Source organism: Hesperophylax consimilis, chromosome 20 (assembly GCF_061612785.1).
Source record: "Hesperophylax consimilis isolate HC1 chromosome 20, BYU_Hcon_1.0, whole genome shotgun sequence".
Taxonomy (NCBI): Eukaryota; Metazoa; Arthropoda; class Insecta; order Trichoptera; family Limnephilidae; genus Hesperophylax; species Hesperophylax consimilis.
The window spans coordinates 4,694,174-4,703,063 of record NC_142855.1 but is presented as its reverse complement, the minus strand read 5'-3'; positions in this window follow the sequence as shown (position 1 = coordinate 4,703,063).

Below are 8,890 nucleotides of genomic sequence, written 5' to 3'. Positions count from 1 at the left end.
GGAACACTTTGCAATAACTTTGCGTTATTACAAACGCCTGATAACATCTACCATGTACATCTTGCGAATTTCAACGGCTATTTATATTTCAGTCTCCACTACTTGGAGCAGGTTTGTGTATTTAGGAAGTATGTTCTAGAGAGATGGGAAGGCTGACAGAGATATTGAAACAAGGGGAAATGCAGGGAACTCCATTCATGGAGGACTGAACGCAGTTGGCGCTAACTAAACATTGTACAAAGAAGCGAAGCTAGCAGTCCACAATGGAGTGCTGGTACCTACCCTGATGTATGGAACTGGCAGAGAAAGGATGAAAGTAGATTGAATGCTGTTGAAATGAGATCCCTGAGGCATTTGTGTGCTAAAACCATGTATGATCGTGTGAGAAATGTGGAAATCCGCAAAGAGTGCTAGCGTAATTAGTAAGATTAAGAAAGGGACGCTTAGATGGTTTGGGCATGTGGAGCGAATGAGCAAAGAAAGGAGTGTAAGGAGAATATATGATGCTAATGTGAATGCTAGCAGAAGTCGGGGAAGAAGCGTGGCACGACCAAGTGAATCAGATACTTGAGTCGGGCCATGTCAAGAATCAGAAAAATAGAACAGAATGTATGAGACGATGTATGAATGTGAATGAGGCAAGAAGTGTGTGGTGTGACCGAGTTGTTTGGCGGTCCGTCCTCTCTGTCTTCCCCTGCGGGGAATCGGCGTGATGGTTAGTTAGTTAGTTAATAATTTATTATTTCTACTATTCATATGTAAAAGCCCCTTAAAGGGGCGTTAATAAAGTAATGATAAAATAAAACATTTGTACATATAATAAATACTCAAACATATATATAAAAAATATAACAGATGCAGAACACCTTCAGTATGTAAATGATAAACGCAAAGAAATATAAATAAGCAATAGAACAAGCAATAGAAATACATGTAAAAAACAGGTCGATTGCGAATGACCCGCTCATTGAAAGCCGCTCACTAGCTACCAAAGAGCGAGCGGGTTATTCTTTCGTCAGCACCCGGGTCTCGCGACCCACTCTTGTGTCCCGGGTTCCAGGTGCCGGTGTGGCGTGTCGAGCGACCATATATAAATGCATTAGTTAACACGGACCTAAGAACTCTCGACAGAGCATTTGTACGATTTGCATGAATGGCATTGAAGCCAAATCTAGGGTGAAGGGAAATTGCCTGACAGCCATATTGTATGACAAACTTTTGAAATGATTTGTATTCAAAGTTGTGTAGGACTAACAATTATTATAATTTAATTTTTGTGTTGCTAATGTAGTTATAACAGCTTATGATTTTTTGGGTGTTTGATGAGACAGACAAGAATGGGTGCGTCATTAAAAAGTTAATTTCTTTTGACATTTTGCACACATCTCCCCCGTTACCCCGTGGCTTCAAATTGTATTTTTATAGTAATAATTTATTTATTGTTATTAAGTTTAATTTGTAGAACTCCATTTTTATTTTTTTATATATTCAATAATATTATTATTGGGTTTATAAAAACAGTTTATTGTAAACAGCTGTCACGCGTAGTTATTATTACGCGTGACAGCTGTTTCGCCCTCTGAAGGCATTATCAAACTGTGGGTAGCCCACTTACAGACGATACATTTATATTATTTGTAGATAGGTATTTTAATTTCAATTACTGATTTCTTAATTGATTTCTGAGTAAAATGTTAGAAATTAATGGTTATTACCCCAGTAAAGTTTCCCCAATTAGTGTAATGTTTAAATTTGACTGAATGTCTTTATGTTAGTTATTCCCAAACGATGACTCATAGGGTTATTTTAATAGCATAATTAGGTACTTCATAGTGCCCTAATATTTGCACTAGGTTTGAAGATATCCAGTAGGGGTGAACGAATTATATTTGTTTGTTCATTGATTAGAATAGCTTTCGGATTGTTAGAGTTTTTGTTCATTTCTAACTGCTCTAAAAGATTCAGTTTACGGCCTTTATTTTGTACGTGTAACGGAGTTGGTTTATTATTATCATTAAATGAGTAATTTTCATCTAGGAGATGTTTGGCAAATTGCGATTGTATTTTATTACTATTTTTAAAAGATCTTATATGTTCTTTGAACCTAGTGTTAAATTTTACTTTGGTAAAAACTTAGAAAACTTACTTGAAAAAGCCCAACTGGATCTTAATAAATTAAATAACTGGCTAATTAAAAATATATTAACTATTAACACAAAAAAAAACAAATTACATGATCTTAAGTTCACAAAAAAGAAAAACGCCGTCTCATAAACCTTTGCAAATAGAAGGAAAAAACCTACAAATTTCAGATAGTGAAAAATACCTGGGACTTCATATCGATAAACACTTATCTTTTAAACACCACATACAAAAAGTAAAAGAAAAAATGATCCCACTAATTGGTGTATTTGGTAGAATAGCCCATCTTCTACCAATACAAGTAAAGAGGGGATTATACATTAGTTTAATTCAATCCCATCTAAATTATCTCATAGAAATATGGGGAAACACAAACATCACATATCTAAACGAAATTCAAATAATGCAAAATAAAGTTATAAAAAAACTTATTAACTATAAACCAGATACCCCCACCAAAAGAGTATACCAAGAAACTAACTTACTTAAAATTAGAAAACTGTACGAATACAAAATATGCCTATTAATTCACAAAATCCAAAATGGCCTCATACACACAAATACTTTATTTATGAAAACATCACAAGTACATGACCACCACACAAGACAACATAATAAATTATACACAAATTCAGCAAACACAGAGTGTGGTAAAAGAAACATAGGCCATGAGGGTGTACACATATATAATATCAATGAAATAGAATCAATCCGTGACCTTGGGGTAGTACTGGATGTAAAACTAAATTTTATCAAACACATTAACGAAGTAATCAACAAAGCCAATAAAATGTTGGGATTTATAATTCGCATATCTAAACCTTTTCGCAATATTAAAACCATGTATTCCCTTTACACGACGTATATCCGCCCCTACTTAGAATACTGCACACGAATTTGGGCACCGTTCTACCAATGCCATATTGACAGAATCGAAAGTGTGCAAAACAATTTTTTTAAACACATAAATTATAAATTTAAATTACTCTTTGCAAATAACACCGAATCCTTAAAATTTCACAACTTTACTCCACTTCAAACACGTAGATTAATATCTGATCAAATATTTTTATACAACATTCTGAATAACGGCCTACAAGGCCAACCAGACAAAACCATTTTTTTCATTTGCCCGCGTGCAGAACCAACCTTAGAAAAAATTCTCCAATCCCCCGTATATGCGCGCAATATAACACGCAATTTAACAATATCGATATTCTTAATAATACTCTTGTGAAATACAGAAACGAAGTCAAGCGCACGACCACAAATGTTAATTAAATTAATGTACAGTTATAGAAAAGGTACAAAATGAGCGTCTCCTTTCCCCACCCCATCTTCCTCTGCCTCTTGCCCTTTCCTATTCCTTCTTCCTTCTAATATATTTATATGATTTTTATTTTTTGTTAATTTCATTTTCAGTTAATGGTTACCAATTACAATTTTGTATTATATCACATTAACCAACATTAGCATAAGAAACTATTTTGGCTTACCTCATATTTAAACTCTTGTATAACTTATCCTGTATAAAATTGCGGTTTATTTCTTACAATAAATAAATAAATAAATATCCTTCCTGATAGCCTGACAACCGTAAATAGAATAAATATATTTAAGAAAAAACTGTTTGCCCTCAAGATCAATGAGCAAAACCAAAATGCTCTTACTTAAGAGAAATATGTTACTTAGGTAGTAAACCATAATTGTTAATATATATTATTTTTGTTTTAATCAATGTACACTTAAGTTAACAAAGTGAAATATGTATTTCTTTTAACTTAATAAATAACTAAAAAAAAGGACAGGCCAGTTTGTCCAACATAAACGGCGTTGCATTCGTCACACTGGAATTAATTAATTATGCTATTAAAATAACTCTATGAGTCATCGTTTGGGAATAACTAACAAAAAGACATTCAATCAAATTTAAACATTACAGTAATTGGGGAAACTTTACTGGGGTAATAACCATTAATAATTTCTACCTTTAACCTTTTAGCTGTCATTCCCTTGAATAAAATATACCATTACTTAGAGAAATATATCCAATTTTCCAATTATGTCCTTAATCCTTTTATCTAAATTTCGCTAGGAAACAATAAGTGTTAATTAAGTGTTAATCTCAAGTGACCTACCAGGTAAGTATGGTACTGTATATTATTCCCATATATAGTTAGTAATAACAAAGATCATTGTAGAAATATTTAAAAATATAAAACCTATATTTAATATATTATGCCTTGGTCCAATCAACTCTACAATATGGTATCATTATTTGGGGATCCACATACAAAACTAACCTTACTCCAATAGAAGTGATACAAAGGTAAATAATTAAAATAATATTAAGAAAACCTTCCGATTACCCAACGGATCGATTATCGAAGAATTTCAAGTGCCTTCATTTAAAGATCTTTATACTAAAAATGCATTAATTCAAATCATAAAAGAAAAAGACAAGTATCAATTTCTAACTGAAAACCGTACTCGACTTAAATATATTTTTCCATGCCCAAAATTAAACACTTCCTTTGCACAAAATTATTACACTTACCGGGCAAGAATTGATTTCAATCGACTACTTGAAGAAATTAGAAACAATAATGATAACATCCAAATAATAAACACTGTGAAAAAATATTTTAAAGACAAACTTACAAAAAATAAAAATGTTTCCAATTGAATTAATCTTAAGAATAACTCATCTCAATTAGTTTCCTTAAGTAACATTCCATTCTTCAAATAAGTTTAAAATCATTTTATTTTTAATTACTTACTTACTGTAATAAAACAATGTACACTCCTCTTCCAGCCATAAGCTAATGCTTCTATGGAAGAGGGGTCTTGAAATATTTGATCATATATTGTAACAAATAAAAAAAAAATGTATTATGTATTTTTACAGCGCCCTTGAGGTGATTTTGCACATAAACGGAGCTATATAAATAATTTCCGACTTTATGTCCGGGTTTAATATTTCCCACAGGAAAAACTAAACCCTTCCACACACTTTTCCACAAATGATAATCTAGTCAATCAACATTATGCAAGTGCATTATATAAGCAAAATAAATACAAGAACAACACGTCAACTCACCAGAGATCAAATGGGAAAATAATTCACAGACTCCAGATATTTTCATATCAGAGGGTTCGGCTCGGTAGAACTCCTAACAGGGCCTATAAATCCTACTGATGTACTGATACCTCAACATAAATATTTGAAAAATCTTTCGTAATCCTACACGTATTTAAAATAACTAATTTTTGCATTTTTATAAATATTTTTTTTAATAAATCTAATACGCCTAAATTTTTAATGAGAGAGCTAGGTATAATGTCAGTAGCCGAAATAACAAATGGTAACATTTTTATAGTCTGAGAATGCCAAATTCTTTTTATCTCATTTCCTAAATCTGTGTATTTTTTCACTAACAGATTTTTGAATATTACAGGAATTTGGAATAGCGACATCAATGAAATAAGTTTTTATTTTTTTATTTTGTCATGTAAAACTATATCCGGTCTATTATGACCACAGACATAGGAATTAATAGACGAGAAGATAATGGCGAGGGGTAAAATCAACTGTTGAAGAACGAAGGGAGTAAGGCTGACTGTGATTCGTCAATAAATCAATCTGACAGTAAATAGGCATCTCGCATTATAATATCACCATTTAGTTCTTAAAAGTAAAATCTGCTTTTGAATGAATAGACATTTCTACATGGGAGCGCAAATTACTCGCCACGTTATGAACTAATTTGCGAAGTCCAAATTCGGCAAAGTAAGGCAGCTTCTATTTTCAGAGTCGTAGTTAGTTTCAGAGTATTTAGTTAAGACACTTTTACAAATGTCTCATAATTTACTTACCGCAGTAAACAACGATGAGCACATTTGAGAATCGCTACATTGTGATGTGATAGTATATGTTTCTAAAACTGATCCATATAATACGGTGTGAATAAGCTTAAAATAAAGTAAAATAATGCTTACTTATGGAATGTAATACGACAATTGGGTTTATTCTCTTTTTCACATCTATTTTTACAAGTTTTCATATCACAAGTCAACATTTTGCCGTGTTATTTCGTAAAATTAACCGATGATGCCTCGACCATAGTTCGCACAAGAATGATGACGTCACGTTTTCAAATTTCACTTGAGGCCATATGCGAGCCCAGCCGGCTCAATGGAACCGGTATGGGGAGTGGGGATAGTACGCTTTTAATCACTTAGGGCAGGTCTACTAATATTCATATGTCTATGATTATGACTAATATAATATTAAAAATTCTTATTAATTTTTAAAAAATATTATGAAATTCGCACTAACGTGCAAAAACTGCGAACAAAACATAAATATATGCTTCATGTAATATCATGTAACCTAAGAGTCAAAATAATTAAACCATAAAATTGAATAAAAATTATGCAAAGATTATTTATTCAGTACTCCTAACCCAGTATCAAAACAATCATACTAAAAAATAATAATCCACGTGCATGGAACTCCGTTTACTGAAATCTGAAACCGTAGTGACAATTCATTTTATTGTCAGATTAACAATTTCTATTTTTATGTTGCAAGAATGTTACTGTATTGATTCATGAGTCACGCCCGGTCTATACAACATAACATCTATGGCATGGTCTAACAGTTACAGGACCTACATCTACTACCTACTTACGTTAAACGAAAGAGAAAATACCTGGTAAAAAGCGTTAATATTTTTTCAAAAATCCGGTTTTCGCGATCCGCTCACAACGCCAGTGGGTCGTGAGCGACCTGCGTCTTTTAAAACGATCGATTGACCCTTGAATTTCACAAATTCAATTGTCCATTGAATGTGTTCATGTAATCATATCTGTGGTTCAGTACTAAAAGGTCCACAATCAAAATGATAGATTTTCGGCAAATGTAGTTCAAAGTTTTTCGTGTTTTTGAAAAGTTAAATATCTCTGAAGATTAACGAAACAGATTTGTTCATTTATTAACCGCCTTGGAGGTCTTTACACGTAAAAATAATTGTAGGTGATTCGTTCAGGAGTACAATAATAAGTGTATGATACATAACATCATAAACTGAGTATGAACAATACAAGTAGGTACAAAACAAGTTGTCGAAGAAAGTTTAATAATTGCACATAACTACAAGAGAATAAAGTACTTGGATACAAAGCAACGTATAGTAATTGTGTTCATATCAATAAACATGAATAGTTAGTTGTAAAGCATGATTGTATTTAGCAAACCTTTGTTACGCCAGATAGGGTGTTAGAACAGGGCCGTTAATTGGAGCAGTCTGCTCCGGGCGCCAGGTAGCTAAGGCGCTGATAATACCTAATTAAGATTATCTTTAATGAAAACGGCGCTACACAAAAATACAAATTACCGTTGATAATTCATTACAACGCTCACCTATCCTACAGGTGTCGCGTTCGGCTCTTACATGACAACTAATGTACCACCCACTCATGTTCCCGTGTGACAGGTACACCAGGAGGCACGGTTTTGTTAGGCTTGGAAGATAGGAAGGAGGTTGGAGTTTGATCGACCAGTGTACATTATAACTAATGTACCACCCCGGCCAGGAGGACCTACATATGTCCTGGTGTGACAGGCACATCAGGAGGCACTGTTTTGTTAGGACTTGGAAGATAGGAAGGAGGTTGGAGTTTAATCGACCAGTGTACATTATAACTAATGTACCACCCCGGCCAGGAGGACCTACATATGTCCTGGTGTGACAGGCACATCAGGAGGCACTGTTTTGTTAGGACTTGGAAGATAGGAAGGAGGTTGGAGTTTAATCGACCAGTGTACATGATAACTAATGTACCACCCCGGCCAGGAGGACCTACATATGTCCCGGTGTGACAGGCACATCAGGAGGCACTGTTTTGTTAGGACTTGGAAGATAGGAAGGAGGTTGGAGTTTAATCGACCAGTGTACATGATAACTAATGTACCACCCCGGCCAGGAGGACCTACATATGTCCCGGTGTGACAGGCACATCAGGAGGCACTGTTTTGTTAGGACTTGGAAGATAGGAAGGAGGTTGGAGTTTAATCGACCAGTGTACATGATGACTAATGTACCACCCCGGCCAGGAGGACCTACATATGTCCCGGTGTGACAGGCACATCAGGAGGCACTGTTTTGTTAGGACTTGGAAGATAGGAAGGAGGTTGGAGTTTAATCGACCAGTGTACATGATAACTAATGTACCACCCCGGCCAGGAGGACCTACATATGTCCCGGTGTGACAGGCACATCAGGAGGCACTGTTTTGTTAGGACTTGGAAGATAGGAAGGAGGTTGGAGTTTAATCGACCAGTGTACATGATAACTAATGTACCACCCCGGCCAGGAGGACCTACATATGTCCTGGTGTGACAGGCACATCAGGAGGCACTGTTTTGTTAGGACTTGGAAGATAGGAAGGAGGTTGGAGTTTAATCGACCAGTGTACATGATAACTAATGTACCACCCCGGCCAGGAGGACCTACATATGTCCCGGTGTGACAGGCACATCAGGAGGCACTGTTTTGTTAGGACTTGGAAGATAGGAAGGAGGTTGGAGTTTAATCGACCAGTGTACATGATAACTAATGTACCACCCCGGCCAGGAGGACCTACATATGTCCTGGTGTGACAGGCACATCAGGAGGCACTGTTTTGTTAGGACTTGGAAGATAGGAAGGAGGTTGGAGTTTAATCGACCAGTGTACATGATAAC